Below are 12,071 nucleotides of genomic sequence, written 5' to 3' on the forward strand. Positions count from 1 at the left end.
TATATGTGTTTTGGTTGTATGCAGGTTAATTGTGTCATGTTAGGTGGAAGTATGACTTTGTTATTATCTTTATTTGGAGCTTAAGTATAGTTAAGGATATGTGTAGGAATGTGGTTGCTGGGTCATCAATCTTTTTAATTCTAGCTACTGTAATGAGGGTGTAGAGGCATCTCCTTGTGGTTTTAGTTTGCAAATCCCTGGATGACAAAAGATACTGAACGTCTTTTTGTTGCTTATTGGCCACTTAAAGAAAATATTTATTTATTTAGGCTGCGCCGGGTCTTAGTTGCAGCATGCGGGATCTTCACTGCGGCACGTGGGCTTCTTAGTTGCGGCATGTGGACTCTTACTTGCGGCATGCATGTTGGATCTAGTTCCCCGACCAGGATCAAACCCAGGTCCCCTGCATTGGGAGCTTGGAGTCTTACCCACTGGACCACCAGGGAAGTCCCTTACTTGCCATTTTTATATCTTCTTCAGTGAAGTGTTTATTAAAATCTTTTGCCCATTGTTTTTTGGGTTGTCTTACTATTCACTTATAAGAGTTCTTTATATATTCTGGATTCAAGTTTTTTTGTCAAATATATTGTACTCCAAATCCCCCTTGCCATCTATGGCTTGCCTTTTCATTTTCTTTATGGTGTCTTTCAAAGAACAAAAGTTTAAAATTTTGATTAAGTTCAACTTATGAATCATTTCTTTTATGGTTCATGCTTTCTGTGTCCTAAGAAATATTTGCCTATGTCATAATCACAAAGACTTTTTTCTGTATGTTTTTATCTAGAAATTTACTTAATAGTTTTAGCTTTTACATTTATCATCCATTCTGAGTTACTTTCCTCAACGGCCTTCTTCAAGAGCTCCTGAGATCTACAGATACATCCCCACCAACCTCAAATCTAACAGTCAACCTTGCCACCTCCTTGGCCTCAATCTTAATCAATCTATCAAGTCCTGTCCATTAACTCCCTAAAAAGGACTCTTCTCTACCACCAGTCTACCTTGCTTTGACTGTTAAGGCAGCCTCCTAACTGGTCCCCTGCCCCGACTCACACTCCACTCCACATTCAGTGGCCCATTCCGGCCACGCCAAGCTCTCATCCCTTGGACATAATTAAGTCTCTCCAAGTCAGCCTTCAGATTCCAGCTGGAAAATCCTTGCCTGAATCAATCTCCTTCCTTCCTCCCCCTAATACAGGCTCTCTTAGCACCATGCACCTCTCAGAAGAGATTTTACTATTTGCAAATTTTAATTTTTTTGTGATCCTCCCTTTAACGTTTTCCTTCTCCACGGGTTCTAACTTCATGACTCTTTATCCCCACGTTGTACTTCCAGTAACTCATACAGGGCCTAGCACACGGAAGGAGCCTCAATACATAAGCGATGAACGAATAAATGAATTAGGAAAATGCAGTAATAAAGGGGTAGGCTGATAGCTGCTTGTGTTCCCTTGAGTGGTAAAAGCGGACGTGAAATAGTAATAAGCCCCTGCCAGCAGCGGCCGAAAACCTGCTGGATCCGAGGAGGAAAGAAGGCCTTACGATTGAAGGTAAGCAGAACAGGTGAGGGACCCGGAGCGGCGGTCAGAAATCCGCTCACACCTGAGCTGCCGTGGCCCTTCGCTCTCAGAAATCGGGGCCAGGCCAGAGGAACTCGGTTCCCATAGCTTTAGGCGGTGAAGAGCTAACCTGTAGCGAAACAGCCCAGGCCCCCGGCACCGCGTGGGTGGGCGGGGCCACGTCTTTCGGGGCCGTGCCCCCCCTGCAGCGTGCGCGCGCCCGCCGCCGCCTCGCGCGTGCGCCGCCTGCCGGGGGCGGAGGTTGTGGGTGGTGGCGGCGGGCGCGCGCGCTCTCGCCTCCTCGCGCCGGTTCGCGCTCCCGTGCTGGGACTGAGGAGGCTGTGGCGACTGCGGCGGCTGCGGAGGCGGCGGCTGAGGCGGCTGAGGCGGCGCGGGGGGAGGGCCGGGAGGGGGGTGGTTGGGGGGGGATGGACCGGGCTCGGCGGCCGCAGCGGCAGGAGCCGGTGCTTGAGCGCGAGCGACGGCGCTGGCGGAGACGCCGGCTGCTCCTCCCCTCCCCGCCGGTGAGTGAGTGCCCCCGCCTCCGACGCTGGCGGCGGCCGCGGCCCCTCAACGGCCCCTGTGGCCCGGGAGGGGAGAGTTGTGAGGGGAGCGTGGCCGGGCGGCGCCGCCGACGCGGCCCGGGCCTCCCGCTTGCGGCCTGGGGCGGGTGGGACCCTTGGTCGCCACCGTTCGGGGCTGAAGCCCTGGGCCTAGGGCTCGACCCCCAGCATCCCTCCGGGCCTCTTTCCTCTCCTGGCCCGTTCCGCTGTCATTTTGACCCTGGGGTTTCTCTCCCCTCCCCTTCGCCTCGCCCCCTTCCCAGCACCCCATCCAGGGCCGCGGGGAGGGAGGGACGTGTGAGGAGGTGGGCCGAGGCCCGAAGGACTGTCTGGAAGCTGGCTCTAGGGGGTCGGGGATCCTACGAGCCCTCGCTTGCCCTGGCGTCCCTAGAAGTTGGCCACTGGGGCTTAGCCGTTGCCACCTGAAAGCAGTTTTGCACCTTTTGTTTTGATTTTGAACTTGTCGTTTGAGGGGAGGAGGGAGCCGGCAGTTCTGGAAACGGGGGGAATTGGTGGTGCGCGGTGGCATGCGAGTCTGGGCTGGGTCCCAGGTGCCTTTTATTAACCCTTTTAGGAAGGGAAGAGGGGCTCAGTGAGTTGCACCTTCTCTAAAGGGCCAGAGATCCATTTATAGCTTGCAGACCCCAGCTTTTTCAGCTTAAGCAAAGGTATGTGTAGTGTTTGTCCAGGGGTTGGTTTGGTTCATCGCTAACATTGATGTTGAACATCCCCCAGGTGAATCTGCAGTAGTTTCTTGAAGCAGCCCACTTAAACTGTTGGCTGATTTCCCCTCTCTTCTTTGGTGACACTTTACACATTAGTCTTGGTAGATCTTAGCCAGTGCTTTTGCAGGCTGCCTTTTCATCCTGACTTGTCATAGAGGAAAGGAAGATGAACACACACTTGTCTTAATCCAAAATGGTTGCTGTTAAGTCTGACATACTTATCAGAGGTACCTGTACCATAAGCATCTCTATGAAAGGTCTGAATTCCTAAATTAAAAAGCAGGTAGCTGCTTTAGAATAAAGCAAAACTTTGATTTGTTTATGCCGTCTGACCAGTATCTTACATTTGGAAGTTATTGACTAAACCAAATCCTTGTCTTTGAAGTACCTGTGTATAGAAATTGTTGCAAAGCCTGGAAGGAGAGAACCTTATGAAAATGTTAATGTGTTAATGACAAGATTCCTCCAGGAGGTAGATACATTTTTTTCTTCACTTGTATTGGAAGAGTGAGACTTGGATTATGAGTAGGTGGTAGTTTTACTAGTGTGTAACAAATGATGCTTATGGGTGGGATTTTAATGCAACAATACCTTGTCCTCTACGGACAGAGTTGACCTGTATTTTTTTTTGAAATCACACACCCACTCTCTGGCTAGTATAGAAAGATTATAAAGCTGCTTCTGGTCTGTGGGCGGTAACCTTTTAATTTCTGAAGAGTTTTCAGCTGCTTACAGAATAGATTGATGATCAGCAGCATAGGAAGGATTCAGATATTAAAAATTCATTAGCACGTGATCTAGATCTATTAAAATTATGAGTACTTATTAAGCTTTGGCATGGTGTGGCTGCTGTGTACCAGGTATAGGAAATGAGATTTCTCAGAGTATTTGCATCTTATGATAAACAGAAGCACAGTCAGCTGACAGTGTTGTGACACCTTACAGTAGTTGAGAGAATCTTTTATGAGCACAAAAAACCTGTACAATTTAATGAAGAAACCCAATAACCTGGACTAATTGATGACCACCATTACTTTAAAACTCTTTGCTCCCCTCTACTGGAATATTTCCCCTTTTCTTTTGCCTGTCATATATGTACAAAACCTATAATGGCTGAAGGCTTAAGTTTGAACTCCTCAGAGTGGTATTTATGGATCACTCATTAATTTATCAGTCAAGTATTTGTTGAGCCCTTATTTTGTTCCAGGATTTTTTTCTAGGTAAGTACTGAGCAACAGTGGGGGGCAGAGTCCCTGCCCTCATGGAGCTTTATTCTGTGTGTGTGAGAATGAGGATAGCAAATAAGCAAATAGAGATAATTTCAGGTAATGCTACAAATTAGTGATTAGCAAACTTTTTCTGTAAAAGACCAGAAACTAAATATTTTAGGCTTTATGGGTCATACAGTCTCCGTTGCAGCTACTCAACTGTCTTGTTTTAGTGCAAAAGCAGCCACAGGCAGTACAGTACATGAACGAGTGTGTCTGTGTTCTCATTAAACTTTGGACGTTGAAATTTTAATTTCATACAATTTTCCCGTGTCACAAAACGTTTGAATTCTGCTTTTTGATTTTTTTCAACCATTTAAAAATGTAAAAACCATTCTTAGCTCATAGGCCATACAAAAACATAGGGCAAGCTGGATTTGGCCTGTGATCTGGCCCTTTAAAGAAAAAGTTTGCTGACTCCTAACGTGAACCATGAAGAAAATAAAACAAGCTGATATGACAAGTGAGTGACTGGTGGGGGTGGTGGGGAGGCCTCAAAGAGGAGAAGATGTTTGAGCTGTGGCCTAAGAGATGGAAGAGCTTTCCTGGCAGATGAAATAGCAAATACAGGCATCTGCTGATGGAAATGAGCTTCTGTGTTTCCCCAGCATTGGGCTTTTCCACATACCATGTCATTCTTGCCTTGGTGTCTTTCTTCATTTTGTTGTTCTCAGCTAGATTGCCCACCTGTCAGGTTTTAAAAGTCTCCCCATTATAGAATCTAAGATTTGGAAGAGGTTTTAGCTTCTTACCCAATTGCCCTCTTCTCAAATGTTCTCAGTGATTTTTCAGCCTCTGTTTGAACACCCTTGATGACAGAAAATTCATTACTTTGAGGTAGCCCGTGCCATTTTTAGATAGCTCTGATTGTTGTTAGAATGTTCTTCTTCATGTTGCAGTAGGAGTCAGCCTCTCTACCTCCTTTCCCTGATGCTGCCTTACAGTGCCCATGGAATAAGCCTGAGATGGGGCTGCACCTCATCCACAGGATTTGGCTCTAAAGTCAGTGCTTAAGACAAAAATTACATAAGATGAAAACTGTATTTGAAAATCCCTTAAATTGTTTAAAAAGCGCAGTGTGCATGTTTTTGCATTTATAATTATTTAGTTCTTAAGCATTTTACAGACCGAGAGCCACTAAGCTTGACTGAAGGAAGGAGCAAGAGGGAGAAAATTATGTAGATATGTAGGCCTTCAAAAAAATTTTGCCTTTTAAGAGCTATCAAATGCTTATCAGAGAGTGGGGGATGGTGGGGAATTTTAATGTGTTCCTGCTTTCTTGCAGGATTACTTTTACTGTATTTGTACATTGAGACTGTTAATGTATAAATACAAAACATTAATAAATGTTTATCGATATGTTATGAATATTAAATGAGATAATATGTATGGAAGCATCTGGCACATGGTAAGTGGTCAATAAATGTTTGCAGGATTTGAATCGAAGTTTCTGCTTCATTGGGCTCACATGCACACTGTCCTCTGAAAGTTGTAGAGAAGAACTTGGCCCCCTGCTTCCTGTCTTTCCAAATTGGCATTTCCTGTTGTGGCTCTGTAGAGCAGCTGTCACTCTCTTTGTCCTTGAGTGTTGGTCACATTTTACCAGAGGTCAGCTAGTAAGTTAAATGGGCATATGATGTAACTCTGTTAGTTCTGTTACATGACCCTTGAAGTATTTGAACACTGCTCTTATGCCTCTTATTTAAGTCTTCACTTTTCAGGGCTAAATACTTTCATTTCTTTTAGTTTTTCCTTGCTTCTTCACCCTTCTGTTTCTTGTAAGTGTACCAATTTATCATCGTTCTTTTTTACTTTGGTACCCTGAAGTACATTTTAAGGTACAAACTTAAGTTTTACCTCCTTGATGAAGTTTTCCCTTACACTTGTAGACCTTCTCCATATTCCTAAATACTTATATCTGTATTTCTCAATTTAATATTTTCTTACTTTTGTATTTTATACTTCTTTCATGAGCATGTATCTTACCTCACAATGAGACAACAAGCTTCTTGAGGGCCAAGACCATATATAAATGTTTACAACTTTATAAAAATAAACTTTAAAAATAAATGTTTTAGGGGCTTCCCTGGTGGCGCAGTGGTTGAGAGTCCGCCTGCTGATGCAGGGGACACGGGTTCGTCCCCCGGTCCGGGAGGATCCCACATGCCGCGGAGCGGCTGGGCCCGTGAACCATGGCCGCTGAGCCTGCGCGTCCGGAGCCTGTGCTCCCCAACGGGAGAGGCCACAACAGTGAGAGGCCCGCGTACCGCAAAAAAAATTAAAAAATAATAAATGTTTTATTTAGAGCAGTGTTAGATTTAGTGAATTATTGTAGAGATAGTACAGAGAGTGCCTGTCTATCCCACACCCGGTTTCCCACACCCAATTATTAACATCTTACATTAGTGTGTTACATATGTCACAATTAATCAATATTGATGCATTGTTACTAAGTCTATACTTTATTCAGAGTTCCACAGTTTTTTCTTTAATGTCCTTTTTTGTGTTCCAGGATCCCATTCAGCATGCCACATTACATTTAATAGTCATGTCTCCTTAGCTTCTCTTGGTTGAGGCAATATATCAGACTTTCCTTGTTTTTAACGACCTTGGCAATTTTGAAGATAACTGATCAGGTATTTTTGTAAAATGTCTTTCAATTGGACATTTGTGTGATGTTTTTCTAATGGTTAGACTGATGTAATATGATTTTGGAAGGAAGACCACAGAGGTAAAGTGCCATTCTCATCACATATCAAGAGTACATATGACTTATCAGTGTTACTGTTAACCTTCATCACTTAACTTGTGCTAGTGTTTGTTTTCTCCACTGTAAAGCTACCCTTTTGTGCCTCCCTTTCTATACTATACTCTGGAAGAAAGTCACTATGCATAGCCCACACTTGGTGAGTGATGAGTTATGCTCTACCTCCTTAAAGGTAGAGTATCTACATAAATATCATTGCTCAAATTGTCCAGCTTTGGCCACTGGGAGCCCTTTCAGTTGGCTCCTGTATCCCTCCCCTTTGTGTGTGAATACTTTCTTTTTGGCAACATAAAATGCTTCAGGCTCATCTTTTATGTGTCATTCCTCAGTCGTACAGTCATTTTTCTAAGGAGCTCTAGTTCCTTGTGTTGGAAAATGGTATTTGAAACCAAGATTTGGGTGCTAGATGTGCTGGTTGCTACCAGAGTGTTGTTGCTTCTAGGCAGTCTGAGTGACAGAGCAAGGAGATGGGTGTATATATTAAGCTGTGTATATACACATATCTATAAATATTTCTGTATGTAGCCATTTGTCTATTAAGCTAAACATGAATTCATACTGATATTTCTAACGCTAATTCCTTACCACATGGATCATTGTAACCTCTTCCACTCCACCAGTGAGAAACCTGGCTCCCACCCTCTGGCATCCATTTACTTAATTCTTCAGTTCCAGTATTCATGTGAAGTGGTTTGAGAATTGTTAATCTGTCCCCCTGTGGGAAAATACTTTATCAACTAGAGTACAGTGCTTATGGATAGTTCCTTTTGCCTTTAGACTGATAGACTCCACTTATTTCCATCATTACTTAGGGGTCAGCACCTTATTCCTCCACCCCCAAATGAGGTTGTTTCATATGTGTAATAGATTTAGATTGTTTTATTGCATTCTACATTCCATGCTGAGATCTCTTTATCTCTCAAATGATTGTTTCAAAATTTGCACACATTAAGGTTTATTCTTTGTGCTTTAAAGTTCTATGGGTTTTGACAAACTTTTAATATCTTATATTCAGCATTACAGTGTCATATAGAGTAGTTTCAGTGCTCTAAAAAACTTGTGCCTCACCTATTTAACTCCCCCCTCACCAGCCCCTGACAACCAGTGATCCGTGTACTGTCTCTATTCTTTTCTAGAATGTCAGTATATTAAATTTTTATTTTTTTTATTTTTTTTTTTATATTAAATTTTTAAAAAGTGTTTTTGAAAGATTTTTATGAACACAGCATTTGGTTAAGTAGTGAGAGATACAGGTACTAAATAACTAATACTTAGAAAATACTTCTTTTTTCCTACTGAGGTAAAATTCACATAACATAAAATTCATCATTTTCACCATTTAAAATGTGTGGTTCAGAGGCTTTTAGTACATTCACAATGTTGTGCAGCCACCACCACCACCACTGTCTAGATCCAGAATATTTTCATCATCCCAAAATGAAACCTCGTATCCGTTAAGCAGTTCCTTTCCTCATCCTCTGGCAATCACTAGTCTGATTTTTGTCCCTATTGGTTTGTCTGTTCTGTACATTTCATTTAAATGAAATCATATAACATATGGCCTTTTGTTTCTGGCTTCTTTTACTTAATTTTTAAAAAAATTATTTATCTTTACTATTTATTTTTTGTTGGCTGCGTTGGGTCTTCGTTCCTGTGCACGGGCTCCTCATGGCGGTGGCTTCTCTTGCTGCAGAGCGCGGGCTCTAGACGCGCGGGCTCAGTAGTTGTGGTGCACGGGCTTAGTTGCACCGCGGCATGTGGGATCTTCCCGGACCGGGGATCAAACCCATGTCCCCTGCATTGGCAGACGGATTCTTAACCACTGCGCCGACAGGGAAGCCCTCTTTTACTTAATGTTTTTAAGGTTCATCTATGTTGTAGCATGTTTCAGTACTTAATGTCTTTCTTATGGCTGAATAATAATTCATTGTATGGATAGATCACATTTTGTTGAATCATTCATCAGTGATGGACATTTGCATTGTTTTCACTTTTTGGAAATTATGAATAATGCTGTTATGAACATTCGTGTATAAGTTTTTGTTTGAACATACGTTTTAAATTCTCTTGGGTTTATAACTAATAATATTTCTTTTGATAAATTTTATTTTTATATTAGGAGGACAGTTACCTGTTGGCTTACTTGGAGTAAAGTGCTGAAAGAATGCTACTTTCTCTTGCCATGATATTCATTATGAAATCACATAATTTTCCTTTTGTCTTTACAGAGTAAAGAATGTTGGTCCAGATAGGGTAACAGCAGTAGCTTTCCCCTAGAATTCTGTTAGAGGAATATCCTGAATTATGCTGTGTACCATTTAGTCTTTCTGAGAGTGAGATTCACTCACTGTGAAGTTGGATTATAAGATCTGCCTGTGGTCTCAAGGAATCTGAGTGTATGAATTGTGTTTAACATTTTGTATTCAGAGGGATAGTAGGCAAGATTCCCATTCTGTAGTCTGTTTGGCATCAGTGATTTTACAGAGGTTTTATTCTTACTAACCACATTCCCTTTGAGGTTTGGACTATAATAGAGTGGCATTAAATATTAGTGTTTTCTTTTTCCTATTTCAGCACCCAACCCTGAAGCTTTGTTTTGCTGTTACTGCTTTGACACCTTTGCTTTGATAAATTCATTTTCCTCAAGAAGACTTGGCAAATGTTTTCTTCTTTTGCCAATTTGGGGTAACCTGACCAATTTATTAAAAGCTAATATTGTTTTTCAGACTTCTTGGAAGCAAGGAACATTCTTTGCTGTCTTTGTAGCTTCTAAGTGACTCTGGGGTTCCCTGGAGATGATGGAAAATAGATAAATTATATATTAACTGCCATCATACTTTATTCCAGGGAACTGTCTGTAGGCAGGCCCTTTAAAAGGGTTTGTGTAATAGAACACTGGACTGGAACCAGGAATATTTTAATTTCACTTCTCTAAGAGACTCACTATTACTGGACAAATAACTTGTACCTTGGGGTTTCTTTTTATAAAAAAGATAATATTGACTCTGTAATTTACAGAAATGTGTGATGGGAAATGAGTTCGGTTAATCAAGGTACTTTATTTTGGAAGACAGGCATTTTGGAAGATACGTGTATTATGATATGTGTATCTTGTTAGTGTTAACCCTAACCCTTTATTTTAATAATGTAGGTGAATCTGCTATCTCATTGTAATTAAAGCCTTTGTCAAGTACTGTATGTGTATTCTATTTACCATTTCCAGTGCTCTTCATTTTTCTTTGTAGTTATAGACTTCTACCTGGTACATTTTCCTTCTGAAAGACGGACTTCTTTTAACATTTCTTGTGGTGCAGATTTGCTGGCAATGAATCCTTTCATGGATTTTTGTATGTCTGAAGAAGTCTTTAATTTGCCTTGATTTATAGAGGCTGTTTTCGCTGGATATAGAATTCTTGGCTGGCAGTCTTTTTGTTTGTTTGTTTTTTGTTTCAGTACTTTAGAGATGTTGCTTCACTGTCTTCTGGCCTGCATTCTTTCCAATAAGAAGTTGGCTGTCATTCTTGTCTTTATCCCTGTGTACATAATGTGCGATTGTTTTCTTCTGGCTGCCTTTCATTTTTCTTTCAATTTTTAAAAATTCTGGTATAACATAAAGTTACCGTAACATAAAATTTACCATGTTAATCATCTTAAGTACTGTTCAGTGGTATTAAGTACATTTATATCATTTTGTGAACATTACAGCCATCTATCTCCAGAACGCTTTTCATCTTGCAGAACTGAAATGCTATACCTATTAAACAATAACTCCCCATTCCCCCCTCCCTCCAGCCCCTGGCAACTGCCAATCTACTTTCTGTCTTTATGATTTTGAGTACTCTTAGTACTTCATATAAGTGGAATCATATAGTATTTGTCCTTTTGTGACTGGCTTGTTTCATTTAGCATAATGTTGTCAAAGTTCATGCATGTTGTAGCATATGTTGGAACTTCCTTCCTTTTTTAAGACCAAATAATATTCCATTGTAGGTATACACCACATTTAGCTTATCCATTCATCTGTTGTTTTCACTTGGGTTGTTTTGTTTGTTTGTTTTGTTTTCACTTGGGTTGTTCTTTGTTTTGTTTTCACTTGGCTTGTTTTTATGTTTTAGCTATTGTGCTTCATGCTGCTGTGAACAGAGATGTACAGATACCTATTTCAGATCTTGCTTTTAATTCTCTTGAGTTTATACCCAGAAGTGGAATTGCTGGATCATATGGTAATGCTGTGTTTAAGTTTTGAAGAATTGCCATACTGTTTTCCATAGCGGCTGTGGAAAGGTGGAATGTTTTATGTTCCCACCAACAGTGCATAAGGGTCCCAGTTTCTCCACATCCTTGCCAACATTGTTATTTTCTGTTTTTGTTTGTTTGGTTTGTTTTGGGATAGTAGCCATCCTAATGAGTATGAGGTGGTATCTCATTGTGGTTTTGATTTGTGTTTTCTTTTTTTTTTTTTTTTTTTTGCGGTATGCAGGCCTCTCACCGTTGTGGCCTCTCCCGTTGCGGAGCACAGGCTCTGGACGCGCAGGCCCAGTGGCCATGGCTCACGGGCCTCGCCGCTCCACGGCATGTGGGACCTTCCCAGACCTGGGCACGAACCCGTGTCCCCTGCATCAGCAGGCGGACTTTCAACCACTGCGCCACCAGGGAACCCCTGATTTGTGTTTTCTTGATAAGTTATGTTGAGCATCATTCATGTGCTAATTGGCCATTCATATATTTTTGGATAAATGTCTTTTTCAAGTCCTTTGCCCATTTTGAATTGGATTTTTTTTTATGATCATTGATTTGTAGGCGTTCTTTCTATATTCTGGATATTAATTACTTATCAGATATATGATTTTCAAATGTTTTCTCCCATTTTGTATTCCTCTACCTGCTTTTAAGATTTTTTCCTCTGTATCTCTGATTTTAAGCATTTTGACTTTGGTTATTCCTTGTTGGAATTTTCATTTTCTTCATGTTTCTTGTACTTGGTGTTTATTGAGCTTCTTGGCTCTGTGGGTATATGGTCTTCATCAAATTTGGCAAATTTTTGTATATTATTTTTTCAAACTTCCTCCACTCCCATACACACCCAAGATTCTAATTATACGTATATTATTAGGTTCCTTGAGTTTGTCCCATAGGTCACTGATGCTCTGCTCTTTTTCTTCTTCTTGTATTCCAGGTTTCATTTTGGA

The 12,071-nt window shown here is 41.4% G+C and overlaps 1 protein-coding gene across 1 annotated transcript in view; it reads left to right on the forward strand.

The window, feature by feature from the left end:
• The first annotated feature begins 1,979 nt into the window (after positions 1-1,979).
• Positions 1,980-12,071, forward strand: part of TMCC1 (transmembrane and coiled-coil domain family 1) — a 214,666-nt gene continuing 204,574 nt past the window's right edge. Inside the window, exon 1 of the mRNA XM_027093858.1 lies at positions 1,980-2,083. The gene's annotated coding sequence lies outside the window, so the exon portion shown is untranslated. The remainder of the gene's footprint in view (positions 2,084-12,071) is intronic.

The sequence above is a fragment of the Aethalodelphis obliquidens genome, unplaced genomic scaffold, assembly GCF_003676395.1.
Source record: "Aethalodelphis obliquidens isolate GAN/ISIS:26980383/991018 unplaced genomic scaffold, ASM367639v1 scaffold86, whole genome shotgun sequence".
NCBI lineage: Eukaryota > Metazoa > Chordata > Mammalia > Artiodactyla > Delphinidae > Aethalodelphis > Aethalodelphis obliquidens.